The sequence below is a fragment of the Stegodyphus dumicola genome, chromosome 10, assembly GCF_044657685.1.
Source record: "Stegodyphus dumicola isolate Sdum_Otavi_A_Nest chromosome 10, ASM4465768v1".
In the NCBI taxonomy this organism is placed as follows: domain Eukaryota; kingdom Metazoa; phylum Arthropoda; class Arachnida; order Araneae; family Eresidae; genus Stegodyphus; species Stegodyphus dumicola.
The window spans coordinates 161,659,869-161,672,149 of NC_140777.1; the positions used below are offsets into that span (position 1 = coordinate 161,659,869).

The following is a 12,281-nucleotide window of genomic DNA, read 5'->3' on the forward strand; positions in this document are numbered from 1 at the left end:
TCTCCCTATATCGGAAGAATTTTGAACTAAATTCTTATCCAAACTAACTACCCTTTAAGAGGTTAAGCAATATTTCATTTACTTGTACTTTCCGAGTTTAGTTTAAACACCATTTCTTTCCTAAGTCTCATTCCAGTAGCTACAAAAACATCTAAATCTTGTAGATAGTCTCGTAATGGAGGGAAAACAACAATAATTCAACCCTTATCTGCTACGTCTCTGGCGCGCTGTATCCCTCTCTCTATTTCTCTCCCCCCCCCGCATCTCTTTTCTTTACAATTTTTGCTTGTTTCTTTTTGTTTTAAAATGCTAAAGTTGCATAATGTGACGAGATCTTATATGCTACATAATGGTTATGATAGAATAGACAGAAAATTAAAACTGACTGGTTGAAATTAAAATCTTATATCAAAATAATAAGCGTTTGATTTTTAATAAAACTGCAAAAGGAGACTGAGAATTCTACAATTAGAACAAAATTTCAGAGGCGAAACCAAATTTAAACTGCGTCAGAAAATCCTACACACACACACACATTAAAAAAAAAAAAAAAAAAAAAAAAAAGTTCCGAATTTGGAAAAAACTATCTTTATTCGGATAAAATGTTTAAAACATTTAAAACTCTGTCGTTTATAAAACAGCGTCATTGTATGAAAAAAGAGTAGTTTACGGAAGAAGTGACCATCTTCTAGACTTAGTGCCCATGTGGACTGCTTAGTGCTTATGTCCCTACTAGGGCCGGGAGAGAGGAATATTACATGGCTATTGTTAGTTTAATCGGAAGTGGTCGAACTGTAACTCACGAGTCGCATGTAGTCTGGTAGCCAACAAGTGGCCGTCACTTCTATAGATTATTTGGTAAATGGCAAATTGCACTGGTGCGAAACTTCGTATAAATATAATGGTATATAAAAAAGAACTGGTATAGAAGTCCTTCTGTAGGGAATGACTGAAAGTCGTAAAGGGTGTGTTTATCATATCATTTTAAAAAATAGCCTTCATATTAATAAGTAATGCTCTTCTTTATGAGATAAACAAAGAGATAAAACTCTATTTAAGCTTTTTTCGCCTTTCCAGAACAGATAAAAATCTATTTAATTTTTTTTTCAGATTATTTCTAAATATATTCTCGTAAGCCATCTGATTAGATTAATTAGATCTATTTTTGGCATGAAAGGAATCCATCGTTAGCTCTGGCTCGTATAATGTCGTGGAAATAACGAAGAGACCAGTAATTAAGATGATGATTGGAAATCCGTCCATATAAAGGAACAGTGTCCTTCCTCTGGTGGAATACTATTTCAAAACTGAATTGCTTACATTAAACCCTTTTGGGCGTTCTTAATGTCAAAAAAACTAATAAGCGGGAAAAAAAAGTAGTTTCCTTATGAAAAGATGCTTCTGTGTCCATTTCTGTTATTGAAGACTCCGGTTACTCTTGGCGAATGATGAAGAAAGATTACGGGGAGGGGAAAGAGGATCGTGGTGAGGGTTTTCATTTTACTTTTTTAAAAGAGAGCAAGATATTTTTTCTGCTTACTGACGGCAAGTGAGTGAAAGTTGCAGGTGCAGAATCTGATGGAAAACTTGATTTTCGATATGCTTATCGTGGGGTGTTCTAGTCAAAAATGATTATGGCTTATATATATAAAAGTATTTGTTTAGTTTGTAGGAAAATGACACATTGCCTCTCAGGAAGTAAGTCATCAATTCAATGAACTGTCAGGAAAATTATATATAAGTCGCAAATTGTGTTATTGTAGTTATAGTTATCATAACAGTGATCGATCTTACATTTATGTGCCCCAAACTCTAGCCTGTGCCAATCTGTATACAATTAAAAGATGTAAAATAAGAAAGGGGTTCAACATTCATGAAGAATCAGGACTTCATCAGGGATTTAAGCCTATATTAATCAACCTATTAATAAAGAAAGGATTACGATGTATAGTACGCGATCTACCGTTTGTAGTTAAATTATCACTTTCACGTTATCTCGGAGAAGAATGGTGTATTTCCATTAGTAAAGTATATGACTAAGTTTTAGCTATTTTGTGCGATATTCGTAATGTAAATAGCAGAACGTTTCATAAAAAAGGGCTCATTTAAGGGCCATTCCTGCTTTTGCTTTGCAAAGTTGGAAGGAATTTAAATTGAATAAAATTAACAGTTTTAATAGGTTTTTAAATTAGTTAATGGAATCATTTTCATGTATTAAATAAATTAATCATTTTTATCAAATTGATTAATAATTTTCACATTATTATATTAATTAAGGAAATCGTTACAGAATTTCTAATGCTGAAAAACATGTTTCTTACCTTTTTATATTCAAGTCGAATGCAGTTAAATAAGCAGCATTTAATTTTAGCTAGAATGCACCGAACTAGGGTTTGGTATTTCTTCATATCAGACAAAAACTGAAATTCCAACTAAATAGAGTTACGCTTGCTCAAATAATATCCGGTAAGTCTTTCTTTCTACTGAATAATGTAATATTAGATGAAGCTCTGTGTCGAATAAAGTTCTTTGAACAATTTGTTAATCATAAAATTGATTGGGCTCTTTTTAATTCATAAAATAGTTAATCTGAAGTTGCTTTGTAAGCTTCTATCACCAAACTGAAGGAAAAATTTTAATAAAACAGTCTGGGAAACTTTGTAACTAGAAACCATTCTAGGAAATTAAACTGAATAAGACCTGTGTTCATGCAAAATATTCAAGTTATAAGAAATGGAAATTTAAACAATTATACATTAAGAAATGCATTTTATAATTTACATTCACAAAAGCTTCTTAATTTAATACTTGACACTGTTTGTATTTGCAGTGTCAGTCATTCTTACGGATATAATCTAAGCTAATATTGATGAGAAAATTAACCTATTTCAATAATTCAGCAGAAATAAATTTATTCTACCTGATGGATGATTATAAATTCCGCTTTAAAAACTTTAAAATAAAAGAAAACTATTTTCTACACATTGATCACAAACAATACTTGGATCGTTGAAAGAACATCTTAAAGAAGTTTTCTGCTTAATATTTTACATGGGAGTTAATAGCATATTATGTTTGGCCACAGATGAGATTAAGGAAATGCATTATTAGGGAGGAGCAGCAGCCAGACTAAATGGTTAAAATATCTCATCGATTAAAATGAAACGTAGTGCCTGATCAATCATTTGCTGTCAAGCGATATCAGAATTCCCTGTCAGTGTCAACTTTTATAATTAATAGAGTGTTTTTATAGTTGTGATTTTTTATCCGTCATATTACAATGCTTTTTCAAAGAGGAATGCAACAAATATCTATTAGGATTGAATATTTTGAGTAAATGTGCTTGGATTAAAGACCTCTTGGTTCTCTGCTTAAAGATATGATAATGAGACTTTGATGGCAGAAATAGAAGAATAAGAATAATAAAAAAGGATTATGCTTAAAAATAACGTAACAATAATCTGTGAAATGTAATTTAACTAAATTTTATCATTTTGTACTCTGATATAATCCATATTTATGTAATTCATAGTCCACGGAATCTTCAAATTGTGTTAAATTTCACTTTATTGAATAGTTATTACAAGTAAATAAAACTTAAAGTTTCAAAGATGTTTAATCGAATGTATATAGGCTTGCATTTTCTCTGATCCCAATTTTTTCCGAGTGATTATTGGTTCTCCTAAATCACTTGAAGACAAAAAATAAACTAGACTGAAGCTCTATAAAAGTCTGACGTTCACAATTTAATAAATGTAAAGAATTTATTAACCTTTAAAAAAGCCATGAAAAGGATTGTAAGTGTAAAAGAAATATTTATTAAATTACATTAACTAATGAAATAGGTATTTTAAAAAATAAAATAAAATTATAAAAAAAAATCAAAAGTTAAAAAAAAAAAAAAAAAAAAAAAGCAGACTAAAATTTTCTTACAAAATAAAACTAGAAAAAGATTTCATGACTTCTCAGAAATGTTCTATAAGAATTTGGAAACTAAATTTCTTTCTTTCCATCCCAAAATAGACATTAGTCCCGAATAGGATATTAGTCTTCAAACGGCATTTTGCGTTAAATCACTATAAACGGCGTAACAATTTTCAGATTGTTGCCACCAAATATTATCGCTCTGTATTATATTTAAAGAAATTAAATGATAAAGAATCTGCATAAATGTATGCATGTTTCTGATACTGTGAAAAAACAACGGAACCTGGAGCCATCAAATTTCGAATAACGTAGTCCTCCACCTGAACATGGGCATTTGGAAGCCGAATTTTGAGTTTATTTTATTACCCGTTTCATATTTTGTAAAACTTTAACGATTTTTGATTAACAAACTCAACGATTTAAAAGCGAGCAGTGGCAATTCTGTACGGGAAAAAAAAATTTTATCTCCAGCGCGCGAGACTGTTTATCGGAAATTCCAAAGGTACTCTTTTGTTTGGTATGTGTGTGTGTGATTCTGCTGTTGAATAGAATTTTTTGTGCCATGGGTGTCAAGAACGGGATATTTAAAAACTTAAGAAAACACATAAAACGTTAATAATGAAAAGGCCAAAAAAGGTTTTTAAAGCCATCTTAGTAAGAAAACTGAATATTGATATGATGAACTGAGAAAATCTTGAAAAAAACAGAAAAATGTATGCCAACACTTTACGCTGCATCAGCAGTTCTAAACATATACTGCAATATTGCTTTTAAAAGTTTTGTAATTTTTTAGTTGAATTGTATATATGGCGTAAATGCGAAGAAAATTATGCCTAATAATAAAGCAAAAAAGACCCAAAAAAAATTGGTCAGTAGGAGGGAGTGTCACAACACTGGTAGATTGAGCACATTACTTTTATATATATATATATATAAACTAAATCCAGGTGATTTTGATGAGTGAGTTCATTAAAATTCCGTGAGTTCACACTTAAATTGCTTTTAAATATGAGATTTAAATTTAAAAAAAATTATGCAGTGTTAAATTCTAGACTGGCACTGATATAAAAGAAGTGTGATATTTTAAAAGACAATCTGAATTGTGTTTCTATTCTTCAATAAACATACTTAGCTATACTATATTTTAAAAACAGGTATTTTTACAACTCATAGATATTTCTTGATATATGTGTTGTAAAACTGTTCTCCATTTAAACTTTACTTAGTATGAATTTTGTGTTCGTTAAGATAATTTATCCTTTTTAGGCCAAAAAAGAAGGGCTATTAGTCTCGAAACGGCATTTTGCGTCGAATCACTAAAAGCGTTTAATGGTAACACTTTTCAAATTGTTGACACGCCTGTATTATATTTAAAGAAATTAAATAATGAAGAATCTGCATGAATATATGCATTTTTCTCGTATTGTGAAAAAACAATGGTACCTAGAGCCATCAAATTTTGAATACGTACTTCTCCATCCGAATATGGGCACCTGGAAGACCGAATGTGTTTATTCTCTATTTCATACTTTATAAAACTTTAATGAATTTTGATTAGCAAAACCAACGATTTCAAAGCGAGCATTCAAACATTTTTATCTCCAGCGTGCGGGATTGTCTATCGGAAATTTTAAAGATATGCTGTTTTAAATTATTTTTATCCCAAAGATGCGTTAGCTCAGATGCTTTCGAAACGTCTGTATGTGCAGATGAAAAAAATGCCCCTTTGAGAGGTAATATAAAATCTGAAAGCTTTCAGATTTTTTTTATATAATAGCAAGCAAAAATTTTGTTAAAACTACGTAGGTTTAAAATCTGATTATTGAACAGACTGTCGAATTTAGGTAGCATCCATATTATCCTAAAATTCATCATAATCTTATTTTTGAATCCCAAAAATATAGGAAGAGATTATTGAAGGGCCCATGAAAGAAAGCTGTGCTGAAGGCTCCAGACTGGTTTAATTAGACTTTGAAGTATCGGGTATTGGCTCATGTATAAAACAACTAGCCATGGAGGAGGATAGAATGCGTCTATCCTCCTCCATGGCTAGTTATCGTCGAGCACCTTCCGCTTGGACCCGGAACTAAAGCACGTCTGCCTTGATCCATGTTTCAGCCTCTTCTGCACTCCTCTGCACGCTGCACTGTGCTGGTGGCAGATGACGTGTTAGATGACTCAGCGCCGGTCGTCGATGAATATACTTCTCACATATATAACAGTTACTAAGACGGCACACCGATATGTTGATGAGATGTAACAGTACCTTATTACATACCAATACATTCCAAGGCACTAAATGGTATTTTTAAAAGAATGACGTTCAAATTCGTAAAGTTAAATCAGCAAGATTCTTTCGAAATCTTTTACGTTATTTATTTACTAGCATTATTTCTGGAGCTCTCGCCAATCGAAAATTTATAGGATATGATTTGTCATCAGGTGAAATGCTCTGCTATGCCTACCCAATTAAGATGAATTGGAAATGTTGGTCATTATTAACATCAGTAGACAAACAAGATTTGGTTCTTCCCAATGCTGATGTCACTTACTTTCACAAGTACAGAAACAAAGACACAAAGGGCAGTAGTTGCTTTTGAGCAAACTAGTAATCACAGGACAGAATTTGAGAATGCTGCATAGAATTAATGATTGCTGCACCCAAATTGCAGGTTGGGTGCAGTTGTACTTAACGAACTGTCTATGCATTCACCGTTAGACATATATACACTCAAGTTCAAAAACTGTTTAGTTTGCTGTTTAGCAAACGCTAAAAGAAAAGAAACGAATCTAAAAAGGGGAATTAAAACGTACGGTTTACATATGAGGTAGAGATTGCATCGCCGAATGCAAATAGGTAACCAAAATTAGCATAAAACGCAATCTCGCAGTCACACCACAGCGTCTTAAAAAGCGGCATGCATCAGTGTCTTAAAAAGCCATTTGCACAATGAAATACACTAGAGAGCTGTCGGGAGATTGCAAGACAATCCGCTGTTGAGAGAGAGAGAGATGAATATGCATCGTAGTGTCATCAATAGGCTGTGGAATCGTGACCAAAGCGATCAAAACCTCTGTAGAAAACATGACGGCAGAGAATTACCACAATGGGAGACGATCGCCTGTTGCTGCGTGCAAGACGCCATAGATCACTAACAGCACGACAGATGGCGTCGCATCTTTTTGCTGCTGTAGAACGGCCCATATCTTGCCAAACTGTGTAGCGTCGACTATATGCAAGTAGACTGTACGCCCGGCGATCTTCCGTATGTATTCCTTTCTTCCCATCGTATGTCAGAGCGCCGTTGAATTAAGCCCGTGAATATCGCATTTGGGTACCAGAACAGTGGGATCACATACTCTTTACGGATGAGTCTCGATTTAACACTCAGAAGGGTTCCCAAAGGCCAGTAGTCTGACAAAAGCCAGGAATACGCTATTGGGCGCCAAACATGGTCGAAAGAGACCATTACAGAGGAGAAAGCTTACTTGTATGAGCTGGGAGAGAAACGAACGGCCATACCAAACTCTGCGTGATTCCTGGTGGTTCCGTCATAGGCGTTCCATATCGCAACGAAATTCTACAGTCCCTTTGTGCGTGTAGTGGCTACTGGTGGGATATTTATGGACGATAACGCTACCCCGCGTAGAGCTGGAGTGGTGCAGAGTACTGAAGAGTAAAATCATTCCACACCTGCGGTGGTCTGCTAGATCATCGAACCTGAATCCCGTACAGCGTAAGTGGGACATATTGAAACGACGGATAGCAGGTCGCAGTGGGCCGTCAGGCACCCTTCATGAGCTTCAGTGTGCGTTACTAGAGGAATGGAGACTATTGCCACAACAAGCTATCGATGACACTACTGTCAGCTTGCCTTGCCGTTGTCAAGCATATATTTCAGCTAGAGAGTATCATACCCGTTTTTTGGCGTGATGTTTCCATTGCATATTGTTTCGACCCATTTGGTCTTTCCGTCGTAATACATGTGTTTCTGTGTGTCTTTGCTTTATTGTTTGCTGTGGGGTCTAGTAATGCCCCATCACCCTCTTGGATCAATTTCACGCATATCTATTGAATATTTTTTATTTTATTCCATGTTTTGCCTTTGTTGTTTATTTTTTGAGCAAGAGTGTATATTCGTTTGCATTATTTAAAATTAAATTATAATTTTCTTTTTGCTTTACTTTAAAACTTACTTTTCTATCTGTTTGCCAAGATTTATCTCCTTAAAAATATGTTTTCATGATGTTGCATTTTGCCTGCAGAAAAATGGCATGTTAGTGATAAGTTAATGACTTCAACAGAAATTACCAGTTAATGACCATAATAATTTTCTTTTATCCCTTTACAATTTGATTAACGAATTTCATTTTATCTTTGTTTACGTTGAAAGGAAGTAAATGGGCATAGTTTTATCTCTAAATATGATATTTAGAATCTTTCTTCATCTTTCTTGCAAAACATCTATAAAGATCAGAAACATAAGACCGTCTTATATTCATTTTATATTTAACTACATTAAAGATGAACAAGTGTCGTATATATGAAGCCATTTAACTTAAAGCCAAACAAAGTAATAAAAACATTAATGCCTACCTAAAGTAGTAGAAGAAATCTTAACATTTAGTTTATTTATTCATTGAAAAAAATACTATATGCTCAATATACATCAAAGAAAGAGGGAAGAACTGTTATATGAATTATGCAGGAAATTGAATATTCAAACGTAATAATAAAACTTGCTGACGGCAATATAAAATTCCGTGTGTTTGCCTACCATAGCAATAATTTTTTCCCCTTTATTCTTCCCTTTAAAAAAAAATATATCTTACATGTAATTTTTACCAAATGCTAACATAGTATTTATTAACTCACACTTTGCTTCCTACTAGGATAAGATATGAACTGTTATTCGTATGAATCAAAGGCTCTTAAAATACATAAAACTGTTACGTGAGAAGTATATATTATATTGCTTCGAGCTTTTTAAAGCGGTTGGCGGAATTTCTCACGCAAATAACAGTACCTTCATACAAGAATCTAACTCCAGTTACGAAAGTAGCGTCGTTGACCGTTCCAATATTAACAACGGTTAGTAGATAACACCACAAATTGCCATGAGACATGACTAGAGTGGGACATGATTAGAATTCTAGAGCCAAATAACACTATTTTAAAAGAGCCCATTGCCTGCAATGAAATTACTGCAATAGTTCCTTGATGTTTGAACAGCGTGATGTCGTGCTGAACTTTGCACCGAATCCGTTCATTAATGAAAGAAAGACTTGCAATTTTGAACAGTGCTGAAGAGGTCAAGGTTGGGGACTTTCCCATTGTTCTAAGGAAGCTTGGATTACGAGATTGTTTCGAATGCTGAGACAGCTTGTTAAACTCCTTAGTTTAATGACCGAGTGGACGATGGCTTCCTTGTTTCACAAAATTTCTTTACTTTTTTATCTACCATTCACGCTTTATCTATTAGTTTGTGACTACTTTGGAAGAATTAATTTTATTTCGCATTCACTTAACAAATTAAAAGATGTTATGAGGTTTATGCGAAGGTTTTTCCCTAAAACACTGTCATGAACTTAATCAAATTCTTAAGTTTAAAGCAGTCAAACTTCATGTCTTTCGAAATTTGAAAGAAATAAAAGGTATTTCCAATGGCAATGGTTTAAATAGATCTCAGTTGTTAATTTTACTTCAGTTCTGCAAATTGCTGCTCAGTTTTGACTTTTCATTCTGTCTGAGTACTGTTATTGGTTGTTAAAGACTTTGTCGATGTAAGATTCCTTTTGCATATTAGTTGCCACTTGATACATTTAATGGACAGTTTATGAAATTGTTGACAAAAAATTAATGAAAAAAAGAAGGATTTTTGCCATTATAGAACTTAATTCGCCAAATAGTTTTGTCCATAGAAATATATGTACACCAAAACCAACTTTGTGTATACGTCAATATCCAGTGAAAAGAGATAGTTTCTTCATCAGCTCAATTCGAAGTGGTAAAGAATTTTTGAACATTAGAAATAGAGTATATCTTAATTATTTCTTTAAACAAAGAATGAAACAGAATGACACATTTAATTTTTTATTAATAATACAAAACATTAAAACAAAAAAAACAAAAAAAAAAAAAAAAAACAGCGTTATAATACGATAAGTTTAATTTAGTAGTAGTCTATATAGAGTATTAACACATATATCATTCTGCGGTTGACACATGTTGTCCTATAGTAGAAAAGATTCAAAACGATAATTAATTGCATAAATTGAGAATTAGAACTACCATCTGTGTTTAGAAAATTGTAATAACACTGTGTCCTTCAGGTAGAAAGTCATTAGTGTAACTGCAAGAACACATTTCTAGGTTGTAAAAATACAACATTGTAGCTCTGAGGATTATTTTAAATATTAAAAAAAAAATATTTTGTAATTTTGAACCTATCTCTGAAGCTTCAATAATGTTATGCGATAACAGATGTTTAGTTCTAAAGACTTGTTCTATAATTTAACAATGAATTTATGTTTACATTTATCTAACAATGGGAAGTTATCTGCTTTCATTATCAAATTTATAATATATTTCCAAAATGACTGTTAACTGAAAGATTTTTGTTTGATGATAATTAATCCTGTTCTCTTCGCTTCTTCTTAGAATTCCTGTTAATAGTGGCATTTCAAATATTAATCTTCAACTAATGCTAGGTAGCAAGTACAATTACGATGATTTTATCTTCTTTAAATTGTAGAGACATTTAGGTTAATTGGAAAAGCCGGAGAGAGAAAAAATAAGCAAATGCCTTCGCCGGGAATCGAACCACGGACCTCTGGAATATCAGCCCAGCGTGCAGAACCACTGCACCACAAAGGCTCGCTAGGAAGGCGTAAGAAATACCTTCTAAAATTACAGTTTTTCTGCCAAAATGTAAACGCTTTTCCGATTTGCATCATTAAATGGGATTTTACGCAAATGTAGTGACAACATTAGTAGATATAGGGAAGGGAAATTGTTTAAATGTGAAAGTTAATTTTTTATTGTTGATTTTGTAATCAAATAGGCTCATAAATTTGCCGTTAAATGGAAAAATGTGGTTGTATTATATTCAGAAATAGCTTTCTTCTCCTTTACATGTATTGTATATTTTAGTGAACACTACAGTACATCAATTATTTAAATGAAAAACATTATACCAAAGAAATTCAAGTTCAAATTATCCTAAGAACTTACTGTATAAACTCAATCAGTGACTGAGTAGTTAAGACCGCTAAAGTTAGAAGTTTGACCCGGGCTCAATCCCAGGCGATTGGGTTGTCTGCATGGTTTGTTTACACATTTTTCCCCATGTGTAATGTGAATGCGAGCCAGTTTTCCTTAGAAAGCCTTCTACGAAGACATCCTTCCCCTCTATGTAGATAGCCTTCGTGTGCTTCGTTGTGCTCAAATAACGTAACTTGTTATATGCAAGTAATATGAAGATATTTGAATGATTGTATTAATTTTTTATACCCATACACGTTTCCTTCAGTAAAAGATGTTCAACTAAATTCAGTAATTTTGTGAAGAAATTTCATATTTCTTTGTCTAAAAAAACACTTTTAAATAATAATACTGTAATTAAAATGTATGGGAAAATATAAATATATATTGCCGGGTTCAGGTATTTCTTGAAGTGGTATTTAGCTAGTTATTTAGAGCTTGCATATTGTAAATGAATGTAAGTTCAGGAAAGATCAGTGTTACGAGAGATCAGATCGTGCTGCTTACAGGTAATTTAGCTTTAGTTGATGAACGACAAAGTTTTGAATGATAAATGAATGAAGAGTGATAAATAAGGGATAAATGAAATAATTTGCAATAAAGTTACTGTAAATTAGGTCATATTTCGGATGTGACATTAAACAGCAGGTTACCTGTGTTAAATCCCAGCAATCAAAAAATTGTAATTTTATTTGTACTGCCATGCGCAGGCTCCAATTAACATTATGCTATTTTTTTTGGGGGGGGGTCTCTACATTACTTGTCAGCAATTTGGAATAGCTGTTAAAAATCGGTGTTTAGGAATATGTCTTAAATTAATAAAAATAGATTGCTTCAAAATAATATGTATAGCAACTTCAAATTGTTTTTTTGAGCAGCTTTGCAGACTCTACAATACTTAGACCATATGTAAGATTACAAACGCAAGCTATTTTGAATGCACGTTTCAATAAAATACTTATGTCCGTAAATTTTAAATTTAAAATAAATTTAAAGCAAAATGTTAATGAGATCATAGCCGACGTTCAAGCAATTCAACCGAACCTACCAAATTCATCTTTTAATGATGATATTTTCAAGTCTTAAAAAT

At 32.7% G+C, this 12,281-nt stretch overlaps 1 protein-coding gene and 1 non-coding gene across 3 annotated transcripts in view; one reads left to right on the forward strand and one right to left on the reverse strand.

Annotated features, from left to right (window-relative positions):
• The window catches only part of LOC118201990 (protein trapped in endoderm-1-like), a 205,860-nt gene that overhangs the window by 66,134 nt on the left and 127,445 nt on the right, over window positions 1–12,281 (forward strand). The gene's annotated exons all lie outside the window — the stretch shown is intronic.
• TRNAI-GAU (transfer RNA isoleucine (anticodon GAU)) lies at window positions 10,731–10,804 on the reverse strand. Its single transcript has one exon. It is a non-coding gene; the product is annotated as a tRNA-Ile (tRNA).